This window comes from Bactrocera oleae, chromosome 4 (assembly GCF_042242935.1).
Source record: "Bactrocera oleae isolate idBacOlea1 chromosome 4, idBacOlea1, whole genome shotgun sequence".
Classification (NCBI taxonomy): Eukaryota; Metazoa; Arthropoda; class Insecta; order Diptera; family Tephritidae; genus Bactrocera; species Bactrocera oleae.
This window is the reverse complement of record NC_091538.1, coordinates 3,782,867-3,795,847: the sequence shown is the minus strand read 5'-3', so window position 1 is coordinate 3,795,847 and position 12,981 is coordinate 3,782,867.

Sequence of the window (12,981 nt, the reverse complement as noted above, 5' to 3'; positions counted from 1 at the left end):
CATATCGCTTGGCAGTTAAATAGACTAAGTAATGAGACTGAAGAAATAAAATTTTTTTTTTATAGTTTTCGCATGGGTGAACGTAACTTTTTTATGGCTGCCGTTCGCAGTTCTGGTATCTCTGCTGACTAGCAATAGTAAGCTTTGGCAGATTTAATGATATATGTACATATATATGCATAATACTTGTATATGTATACACAGAAATTATATATGCAGCTTAAACGATATTAAAATAGAAGCGCCAATCGATTGCTCAAGAAGAGGGCTCGCCAAGTCCTTACAGTCAATTTCCAACCTGCTTATAATGTTTGTAGAGCTCACCATTCCTTTAAAAGTCAACTCCCGGCCAATCTTTCTTTTTTTTTACGGAACATTTACTTAAATGAAGCTTAAGATAATTAAAATAAAATTCTTGAAGCAAACAACCGAAAACATGTCCTAATTCAGTGGCAAGATAATAAATTCACACTTTCAAAGCGTCTTGTTAGTAACAACCGGTTGATTGAAGGCCTTGAAAACGCTGGGAAAAATGCAGTAAGAAGTTAGGTAAATAAGCAGAAGCGGTAGATGACAACAGTAAATGGGAAACACTGCTGCAGTGGAAATTAAAACTTTACTTTAACAGCAGAATTGCCAGCAAAAGCAATGGCAACAAAGAGAGCGCTGACAGCGCGTTGTGTGCAGCGGTTGCCTACGCGTTGAAAAGCCCGCTGGGCCTCAGGCTGCCGACGATTGAGATTTTTATAACAGCGGCCCCATGAAGTGGGCAAGAGAGCGATGTCTGATAAAAAAAGACGCACGCGAGGCAATCAGCGCTGACCTTGGTGGTGTCTGCGTATGTGTGTGCAACATAACGTACTGCTATATTGGCGCGGCTTCATATTTTGCAGCACGCTCTAATAGCATTTATGTGAAATGAGAAAATATGTAAGAAATATGAGAAAAAATGTGCTAAACATATTATTTTATATTTAAAAATATTTATGCAAAGGATGTGCGCACAAAAATTGAGTTGCTGCTGGTATATGCTAGCTTTCTGTTGCAACTAGCATGGTGTTGGTTAAGCGCGCAACGTTTCTTGCGCATTTGCATAGCTGCATGCAACGTATACCATATGTGTGTGTATAGTAGTGTGTAAGATACGACGCTGGTGCTGCGTTGCTGCTGTTGAAATTTTTCTTTTGTACCTTTTTATTTTGTGCCGCAGGTGACGTTGTCTATGCGTTTAATAGCGTTTATTATGTCCATGGCAATTGTGGCAAGCATTTGTTGCATGCAACATGGCACAACGCTACGCGTACACTAAGCGCAGCGGGTGGGAACGCAGTGCACTCACACACAGCCACTTATATGAAGAGTGCCTTTCAACATGCCCCGACATGATTATTACCATATAGCTGCTGCACTTGCAACATCATTATGCAGAGCATACTTAACAACAGCTTCTGCATTTTGCACGCTTGCATTACAACAACAATACACGCAATATTGCTGTATCAGCGTTCAACTTCATTTGCTTTGGCGTTGTGGCTTTTTGTTTTCCAGCCAGCGTTGCATGGCAAAGTTCATCGTGTTGACGGCATCGCCACATTTTACAGTTCATGTTGTTTTTCGCTCTTCTTGTGGCATTTGTTGGCGTTGGTGTCGAAATAAGTCGGCGCACTGTTGCAGCACTCACAACTTGCTGTTGTGGCAAACATACGGATATGTGGCAAATGTAGTAGCTACTCGACACTATTACCCTGCAAGGCAGCGCATTTGCACCACATGTGTTCAGTTTGTAGCATTCAACACAGCCATGCATCATAATCATTCACGTGCGGGTACAGTGCGAGAAAATATCGAAGGCAAATAGTGTAACAGACGTTCAGATGTGAGAAGAGTGTAAAGTAAATGTGCAAAGAAGGCTGCAATAAATATTTATAGAAAGCTGTGAAAAGCTATTGCTAAAAAGCTTGGCTTGAAAATCTTGAAAGTCCGCAAGTCCTACTTAGGGAACTTCATCTCCTACGCGTTTCTATTCCTTTGAGTTTCAACCGTTTTATGACTTCCAAGAGCTCCTCTATTTAGAAGATGGCTAATTTTGTAGCTTAAGGAAAGTAATTTAGACTTTCCGAAAAACTTTAAATTTACAGAAATGTCTATTATTTTACACAGAGTATCCTCAACCTACTTACCATATATACATATATTAACGCAGTAATTTTTCCTCTCAGTGCAAGCCAGAGATTAGCAAGGATGACCGCCTAATATCACATATAATGCATGAGTTGCCGACACCTCCATTGTAACCAATGATTTTAACGCGTACTAACTATAGCAGCAACTACACGTACAGGAACAACAAAAACAACAATACTATAATCATGAGCAGCAGCGCCAATAACAACAAAAAGCACAGCAACATCAACGTATGCCGCCAACTTTTAGACTATTTTTCACTGCCAGTTTCTGACGACGGCTTGCCGCTTAGCTTGGCTTGGCTGGTTTCCTCCCGCTGTGTGGCAGCAACTACAGCAACAAATACGTAGCCAAAATGCGATGCAATACGCGATTCGCATAGCCGTAAAAGGCAATGCACCAAATGTTGCAAATAAAAGAGTATAAAACAAAAATAAAAACACCAAAACAGTTGAAGAGCTGAAATGTTGAAAAATCACTGCGAAATGTCAGACAGCAAAAAAAAAAAAACAAAAAAGAATGCAAGTAGTATTTTTTAAGTTGTACGAAAATGTGTGTGTGTGTGTGCGAGCACGCGTATATATTTAGTTGCCACAGTTGGCAAGTTCAAGGCGTTTGGCATTTAACATTTCGCGCTGGCTAACCCATTGAGTCGAAAGCCGCCAGCGAACAGTCAATCGACAACGCCAACAACAAAAACTACAACAACGACCGACAATCAGCAAACGGCATTAGAGGCTGGAGTGGCAAAGCGCTAAATCGCTTAAATCGCGCGTTGATTAGCGTGAAATGGAATATTTAAAAATGGTGCAGAACCCACTCAGGGCAAGCGAAGGTGCTGACCGCACCGATGCAAAACTGTAGATACCGGCACATCATGGTTTGGCACATCACTCGCCGCTTTGTTTGTAAATATGTACGCGTATAATTGGAAGTGTATGTGTGTGTATGCAAGTGTGTGCTGACTTATGAAGTTTGTGTTGCAAACTGCGAAACAAAAGCTGCTAAATGGACTAATATGCAATGCGATTAGCGCAAATGCGCAGCCGCCGCCTGCGCAACACACATACACATATATGTGTGTAACTTGCTTGCTTGTGCGGTCTTTGTAGGCCTGCTTGATGATGATTGAAGTTGGAGTTTATCGCAGGTCATTTACAGGTAAATTAACTTGCCAAAGTACTTAAGGGTCGTAGGTCTGAGCAGTTAAAGCAAAAGATTTTGTTGAGAATGCGAAAGCTCCTCAGTCTTCAAAAGGTATTTGTGCTGCATGGTGCAGCAAATAGCAAGGCTTAAGGTGCTATAGTGAATTTTCACTTCTAGTTTGCAAAAAAATAGCATATAGCATAAAAATAGAAAGCAAGAAATTAATGGTTTTTTTTAGCTCGCAAAAGTTTTCAAACAAAATCTTCGAAAAAGGTAGTTTTCAGAATTACTAGATTCAGCAGTAGAGTCAAAAAGTTTTGAATATTTTTTCAAAATTTCTTGCAATAACTTGTAGTTCAACTTAACTGCTATTGCACTAGCAAGAGGAACATAAGTAATATAATTTACATAACTCTGCCGAGAAGTACATGTTAATAAACTCAACGAACGAAATCAATGCATCAAAGCACTTCTTAGCAATTTTTCAAGCAAGAATGTATTTATTGATACGCGTAACATTTTTTATACCGCTAATATTATTTGAAAGCTTGATGCAAGCTTTTTTTAACATAAAAAGCTAAGGACTAGCTTATTTTTAGTATCTACTGCATTAGATGTGATATAAACTGCAAGTAAACGCATTGTAATGCCACAAAAAAAATCTGATGGTCCACAAATGAATGTGTTCGACAAAAAATATAAAATTATGAAAAATAATTGAGAGCGAGTGAGCAAAGCTGCATATCTACATAAGCTTTGACTTTAGATTAATATTTATTATCTTTGCAAAACAACATTTAAGTCAATTTGAGCAAGCAAAAAATTTGAAAGAAAACGGTCGAAGTCTAGGGACTCTTATTTCTGGCATTCCCAGCTGATTTACTACAAATATTTTTTCTTCTAGTGCTTACAACAGCATTTTGCACTTTTGGTTGTTTGTTTTTTTTAAACCACACAACCGCAAAGACTTAGACTCAAATTCATTTGCAAAATTATGGCAAGCTTGTATGCATAGTTAAAAGTCAAATAATAATGAAAACAGTAATTTTGTTTAATATGCCACAAGTGCTGTGGTGCAGCCAAATGTGCGCTGTGGCAGTGGGAAAAATATCTGGAATTTGCGCATGCGCATATGTAGTTACACGATAACTACCAGTTACTGGCATATGAAGTTAGCCGTATGCCACAAATGGAGGCATGTGCAGCGAGCTTTGTAGCTAACTTATTGGCGCTGCGGCTGTCTTTGATTGATAGTTGTTTAGGCAGCGGACTTTAACATAAACTTGCAACAACTGCTGTAATCTAAGAATTATTGTAATTTGGTAGTAATGGCATCTGGCAACTGTAGTACCATGGCAATAAAGGGTGCGCGTGACCTGTACTGAGCTCCAGTAGTTGACATTGATTTTATTTTATATTATGTAGCTCTGAAACTCTTCTTTAGCATTACTGACAGTTCCTTGAAGTCTTCACTAACAAATAGCTTATCATTTCTCGTACCTACTGACTGCTTTATATTAACTCGTATTGAAATTTTTGTTATGCTTAAAGCTCTTAGCAGCTCCGAACAGCTGTTTAAATGGCTTATATAACTCGATTCAGCAAATCTATTGTCAAGAGTGAGAATGAGAAGCTTACATATATCTAAACTGATCGACAGCATATGCTATTTACTATAACTCGCGCTAAGTTAAAGCAACTCAACTGATAGTCTCCTATCAATCCTGAAGTTTTTGAAGTTTAGAATTTGTGTTTTATACGTATAAAATAAACAAATTTTAAATATATTCAGTAAGTAAAGTTTACCGGCAAGACAGCTGTCCAACTCTTGCTCAAATTTGCCACTCATAAACCAAAACCATTTCACAGCGAGTTAGTCGACTCGTTACTAGAAATTGCGCTTTGTGCGCTTACCTTAGCCGTCACATGTTCGTGGCTAAGCTCGTAAACATTATTTTGTGCACATTTTTCAAAATAATTTTACGAATTTTTAATGACATTTTGATTGCGGCTAATTGCCAACAGACAACGCTCCTTTCAAAATATTCGAATGCCGATTAGTCGATTGACAGTGTGACTGACTGGTGACTGGTGACCGCTGACTGTTGACTGTTGACCAGGCAACCGATTGATTGCATCAAAGCAAGGCACTTTAATTATTTTATATATTGTTTATTATGAACGTGAAGCGGTACAATAAAAGCATGTTTGACGAATTGATTGGTCATTGCTGCAAAATTTTATGATTATCAGTATTTTCCAAGCGATTTAGTTTATGCTTAGTGACGGCAATATTTTACATTGCAAATTTTGCGCCGGAAAAATGCGCAGTACACTTTTTTATTGCCAAAAGTTTGCGGTGCATAAATTCCATTTGGTTCATTAGCCGTGCTCGATTAGCAAATTTATGATTTTTGCGCACGTGAGTTCTATTCTAATTGGCTAGCACACCTTTTGTGCCAAAACTGGAGAACAGGTGCTTGGTATTTGTTTGTGAAATATGCTCAAGGTAAAGATAGGAGGTTATATTAAGCCGAAGTAAATCACTTATCGTTATTCAATTATTTAAAATTTGTGGCAGATAATGTACCGAATTATGGGGTCAATTAAAATGTATCGAGTTTAACGGTAGCTTACAGTTATATTAAAGGCTTGGTTCGAAATATATCAGAAGCTTACGAATAAATCAGTCACTTGTGGCTCAAGCCTTAGAGCAACAAAAATCGTTAACACAATATGTAGTATATTGCGAGCGATAGATGGTGGAAGCAATATTTTCTATGAGAACTGGGAAACAATAAAAAAAATATACTTACAGCAGCGTAATAATTCGGTTAGTAGCCTGTTTTCGCTCATACTCAACTATCTGTTTGCCACGTAGCATATTAAATGCGAAAATATTTTTCGAAGAAGTATTATAATTAATAAAGTTTTATTAAGCCAAAAAACCATGAAAGCCTGGACTACTCATACAAAAAAATAGCCCCTGTTACTGGCGCTTTTCATTCATCCTAAATAACTGTCTATGCTTACCACCCTTATACTAGTTGGTGGCACCTTTTTTAAGCTCTTTCCAAACCAGTTACCCAATAATACTCTTGGTGACTAAGTTATGCCTGCTCATATATTTATATAAGTATTACCTTAAGAGCCCTATTAGATAGTAAACGTCATTGTGACTAAAAGATAGTGAAAACTTGCACGCTTTGTGCTATAATTTCATGAGCAATTTTTTAATCTTGTACGTGATTTAATTTTCGCCATTTACTCATTTGCAAAACACAGCCAAACCGACAGCTTAGCCCCAGCAGCCGCCAAGACGAATAGGCAAGTGATGCCAAAACTTGTATACACTCAGTGTTAAGAGCCGGTAAAACTTTAGCTAGGAGTAGCGAAAATATATTGTATGAATAGACAACTTATGCCTAACAGCTTTTAAAGCGCATTCAATGCGATCAAGTAGTCATACATAATTTCCAGAAAATAGTTTATGCTGCTAGTGTGCAAGTGCAACAGTCTGTTATGTTGTCTGCCTGTCTTCATCAAGTGAATGCGGTGACTGGTGACTGCTGCCACCGCTGACAGTCATTACGATTTGCAAATGAAGGTAAAAGCGATCGTCGAACAACTCGTGCAACACTTGTTGCTGCTGGCGTTGTTGCTTGTTGTTACTCGCTTATTTAATGTTCTTCCCTTTGCTGCATTCATTTCTCGCGTTTACTTTAAAGTTGGCTACCACACAAATAGCTTTGTGGCAGCAACCCCTTACACCACTTCGTATGCATAGCAACTGTTGCACGTCGCAAAATTAGTTCATCTTTTACTGGCGGTAAACTAGTAATTTCAAGTTAACTAACTTTTACTCGATTAACTTTGCTGCTGCTACCGCTGGTTTGTGGCCCGTGAGGTACTCATTGAGTGCACAATCTGTATGTGTTGTTGTTGTTATTGTGTGTAAAAGTTTACTAGTTTTAGCGCTACTTGCACTAGCTGCAACAAGTGGTGGCAGTGCAAGTTGCTTGGGTACTTGAGCTGCTTTAAGCAGGAAAAGACTGAAAGTAAGAAAATAATTAATTTTTCTTTGCACCTTCCAGCTAATTGAAAGTTATGTAAACGGAAGATGCGGTTGTTGGGCAAGCGTACGTACATATGCCTGTTGCGCTGCAATGAGTCCACTTTGTAGAAAAGTGGTATTAAAGATTAGAAGGATAAGCTGCTAAAGTATTAGTTAGTTTTCAGTTTGTTTGTAATTTTTTATATCAATGTCTCGCTGACGAGAGGATCAGTGCAGCTGCATCAAATGAAGCTAAGTGAAGAACTACAAGATGTTGGCAATAGTGGTTGGTTTCAAACAATATGTGGTACGTTCGAGTAATTGAAAATATTTTACTAAAGCAAATTTTGAAATTTTCACACTGATATTAGCAGAAATTCGACATTAAGTAAAGCCAAGAGTCTTGCTGATTATAAATTATGGATATACTCTTTGTTGGAATCCACAAAAAAATGGCTTCGCGTATGTAAAATGACGTTGCCTCTAATGTAATGATGACTCCAACTGAGTTTCTAAATAAAATTCAGAGAGCTCTGAGTTGTGGTCGGAAAGCCAAAGAGAGAAGAAATAGGTTTGGTTTCACACTCCTTAATTGAAAATGAGGTATTGCTAACAGCAAAAGCAATCAAAAGTACAAGCCTTGCAGAGCAAAAACTAAATGTAACTACAAATAAACTTAAAATAACTGGTGCATGACCTCAGTAACTGTCATTTTAGTCACTGAAAATATTGCATGTTGCTAGGTAATTAAATATTTTACTAATCATGCCAATCTTTTGGCACTTTAACACGATCTGGAAGCATGTTTATGTCATAAGCATGTGCTAATAAATTATCTTGGACTAACATCTAAGTAATTTTATATGTGTTTTAGCTGCTTTAGAATTCTTGTTTTTTTATTTCAAATATAAGCATACGTCTAACTTGCCTCACTTAGCCAGCTAATGCAAATATGAATACAGCTGGGCAACATTTGACAAATTTCAATAAAACATTACTTTGCAAGCGACACACTTTCCACGCGCACATAAATATTGGCAGCACAGAAAAACATATTGTCTGCACACGACTACTCACATATAAAGGGCAACAAGACTAACGCCGACACGATAAATAAGCAACAACCGCAATTTAGGCAGCAACCTTTAATGGCAGGGCAATCGATACGGTTTGCAACAAATGGCAGACGGCAGAGACACAAAGGCCACTGCCGCATGCAAGCACACACACACACGCCCCCAAATTTTACTGGGCATTTACAGCACTTGTATGCGCTTATGCAAAGCGTTTGAGTGCAACTTAACCCAGTCAGACAGCAGCAGCAGCAGCGGCAGATAGACTGTCAATGCAATGTGCCACAACCACAAAATATGATAAATCAATAAGTGCTACAACAAAGGCAAAAATTTAACACAGTTTGGCGCAGAGTAACGATTTGCTGCAGTCGCGTAAAACGTACAAACCGCAAATTGTTGTTGTTGACGTTGCATTGATATGAGTATTTATGTAACATGACTGCTGTTGCAGGCGTCAAAGCTGCCACCTACGAATTATGTGTCAGGCAAATGGCAAATACCATGGCCTATGCAATGAAAATAAAATGCAGAAAAGGTTGTATAAAAAGAAAAAACAAATATAGCGGGTACTAAGAATGCCGCTGGACTCAGGGGGAGCAAAGCTTTTCTTGGAAGCATACTCACGCACAAGTCCGGTGATATACGTATAAAGAAAAAAATGCTTAGAATTGTCCCTCAAGCAACTGCGAGTCTGGACTAACATTTTTGATACCTGAGTCATAGACGCTTCATTGCTCAAAACTTTTTACAAATATTATTTTATGGATGGTATACAAGCTTCAACAACGCACTAGAACTACGGGTCTAAAATCAAAACACAACAGTCTTTAAGAGTGTTGCATATGTTGCCACAACAAACACAATAGCAACATTAACAACAACATGTGAATTGGTAATAACTATAATAAAATTGTAATACGAAATGGCAATAACACCACGACTTGACTTGACATGGCTGTTCGCCCTCACCACGGCATAACCCCTTTGACTTGCCACTCCTCGTCATGGCAATTTCGTTGGTGTGCAGCTAATATTTAACACTTGCAACACATGCAACATGCCTTAACATGCGCTTAAGTGCGATGTGCATGTGTATGTATATATGTATGTATTAGGGTGGTGCGAAAAAAAAAAATTTTTTTGCTAGCCTGAGGGTAATATGTGTAGATAAAAAAAAAAGAAAATTTTTTGAAAAAAAATTTTATTTTTAACCTCTAGAGGCCCACTCACTTTTAAAGTACATTTCGAGTTAAAAATTTTTTTTGGACAAAAAAATTTTTTTTTTGGTTTAAACTTTTCCCATTTATATTATATTGTATAAATATTACCGAAATAGACGGTTTTTGACTCAAAATTTATTTTAACGCTTAAGAGAAGCAAGTCGTTCACGACTTTTTTTAAAACTTCAATAACGGCCACAAAAATTTTTTTTAAGTTGATAACTTTTATTTAGCTAGAAAGAGGATGTTAAAAATTTTTTTTTCCCCAAAAATTTTCTTTGTTTATAATCTACAAATTTTACCCTCAGCTAAGCAAAAAAATAAATCTTTTTTCGCTCCACCCTAATATGTGTGTATGTATGCATGCAGTCGTGGTGTTGCCTTCGTGTGTTGTGCATGTTTACAGTCAACTTAAGCAAGTGCTGCAAAATTTATAGCAATAAACTGCTTTTGCAATACAATACAAGTATGTTGCTAAGGTTTGTGTTTAGTTCGATAGCTTACTAATCTCTCGAGGTTCATATATTGCTTAAAAATTGCACTTGATTGATTTTTATATACCGTTGTGTATGAATTGATTGGCATTGCTGTTAAAGCTGCTGTGAAAACCTATAAATTTCAATATTATTGATATTAATTTTAAGCCATAGTTCAGTCTATAATCACATAAGGCAACTGGGAATATATACTATATACTATATTTGTGCGTTTTTTTTCCAAAACTTGAAAATTTTATAAAGAAAAAAAGTATTACTCAAAGCATTATCTATCTGAAACTATCATATCCCCATCTTATTAGCAATTTATGAATATCATCCCAAAAAAATACTGTGAAGACTTGGTGGACAAGCATGATACTCTGCTCTGATGTGAACAGTATTCCAGTGAGAGCGACCTGGATCGACCGAAACAAATGGTAAGCAGAAGAGGCAAGGTCTGTGCCATAAAGCGGGAGAGGCAAAACTTCCCAGCCACTGTTTTCCAACTGGATTTTAACTGGTTCTATAACATGAAGCTGAGCTTTGCTATAATGGAAAATTATAGTCTCGTGTCTAATGGCGAATTCCAGGCAAAAGTACGCTTAGATTTGATGAGTTGTTGTCGGTAGTGTTCCCTTTTAATGCTTACGCCCGATTTTAAAAGCTTATAATACATCACAATCTTCTTAATTCACCAAACACAGAGCACCCCATACCTTTTAGTCAAGGATATTCGGCTTAGGCGTTGATTCAGCTGGTTAACCAGATTTCACACGGAATTGCGAAATGTTCTCACATAAGTCGACATTTTGCGTTGTTAAAATTTTTGTTTATTTGAAATTTTCAAGTCCCCAATTAATGTGTAAATATGCCAAAGCCCAATATATTAGATATATAGTTAGTTTTGTAGTTGATCATTAAGTGATTATTGCCTGCCTACAACTAATGTCCAAATATCGCCTAAATAACATTAATGCTTGTACCATCAACTGAAAATTCGCTCAACCTGTTCTTGATACTTCGCCGGATATACTCTTAACGCTGTCAATAACTGCATTGTAGCAATTTAAGAAATCCATTTACATTACAGCGTGTGTCAACACCACTAAATCACAGCCGTACAGTAAAGCTGTGCAAGTCAAAAAGAAAAGCTACAACTCAGGCGAAAGTATCGAATTATTGCTGCAGCTTGTCGCCAGCAACACTGTACCGTCAATCTGAATTAAGTTAACTAATGTTATGAGCTGCATATTTTGGCGCGACACCTCACACTTTCGCGTTCCCCTGACGCAACGAACTTTGCGCCAGGCAAAACAAGACAAACCGAAGTAATTTTGAAGCGGATCAACCACAGCCAGCGGCAACAAAGGCGCGCTTGCTGGAAATTGTTTGTGGCGCGACGGCGCGTAACACGCGCGGAATGCGAAATTCTGCGCCAATAATGTTGCCTCAATCAAGCGGGCCAGCCTCAATCGGGCTGCCAGCCAGCAAGCCAACTCTGCGCCTGCCAGCGCTTTTGTGCAATTTATACGTACCTCTTGAACCCTTCCCGTGTAAAACATCGCGTGGTTCATGCAATAAAAGCGAAATGAGTGCACAATGCATTTATTGTTGTATGCTGAATTGTTATTTTCATAGTTGTTGTTGCTCTCGTCGCTCACCGCGCGGCCATGACAAGCGTTGCAATGCTGAAAAGGTCCAGAAAATTATGCGTATCGCAGCGACGTAACGCGATTTGAAGTGTCACATGCTGCTGTTGCTGCGTGTCGTGCGGAGCTGGGCCTGTTCATCGGTTCCGTTGTTCCGTGTGCACACATATGCTTTTTATCTTCTCTTAGATGTCTCTTGGCTACGTGTGCGTGCATGTGTTTTGGGGTATTGTAATCATGAAACTGTCAACAAGACATGATATCGCTTGTTGACAGCGCGAATTTGGCAATAGAAATTGTCTTTGTGGATTCAAAGGGCAGCGCGGCTGTTGGGGTAGTGTTGCTGCGCAAGGCATACAACTTTCTGTGATAATAAAGCGTGCCACAAAGGCAGCCAAACGGAATTGACTGCACATTGGTACGAGACTGTGAGTTTTTCGGACTAAATTGCGTAGCCAGACAGGAAAATGTGTACAAACATGTTAGTTATCAATTTTATGGTTTACACCTGTATTTACCTCAGTATTCCAGCTTTTAGGTTAAACAATCAAAATCAACTCTGATGATCATTACTTTTCCACAAGACAGGCAGCTTTTTCTTTACAGTTCTTTTCTTTACTGTCAGTGGATAAGAAAAAGCTTAGAACTTCACGACTGACGACCTATAATTGTTCAGCGTTTTCTGAAATAATCTCAGCCCACTGTACTTAAGAACCTTTTCCACACAGCCCTACACTCAACTAGCATAATACTGTGACAAGTAACGTTCGTGGTCCGTGAGTCAAAGCGTAATAACCGCCCGTCTCCTGACTACCCAGAAGCTCGTAATTTTTAGTGCACAAAACAGCTGTTATTGTTGTAGTTTCTTTTGCCAAATGCAAGCTGGTTTATTGGACCTCACTGCGTTGCGCACTAGCAGTAATCGTTACTCGTAAATTATCTGCTTTGCGCTCCCTGAGTAATGCAAATGTACTGGCGAATACAGATTGGTTCAAATGGTTTTTCTTTTCTTATTTTCTTCTAGCTGATAATGTTAGTATTTGGCTAAGCCCGGCTGTATACTGGTCCACAAACAACAATCAACTGTTTCTGGCGAGCAAGGAAATTGTGTCAAGAAATTTTATGTGCAACATTATGTGTTGCAATGACGCGGCAATTGCAGTGCATAAAAGC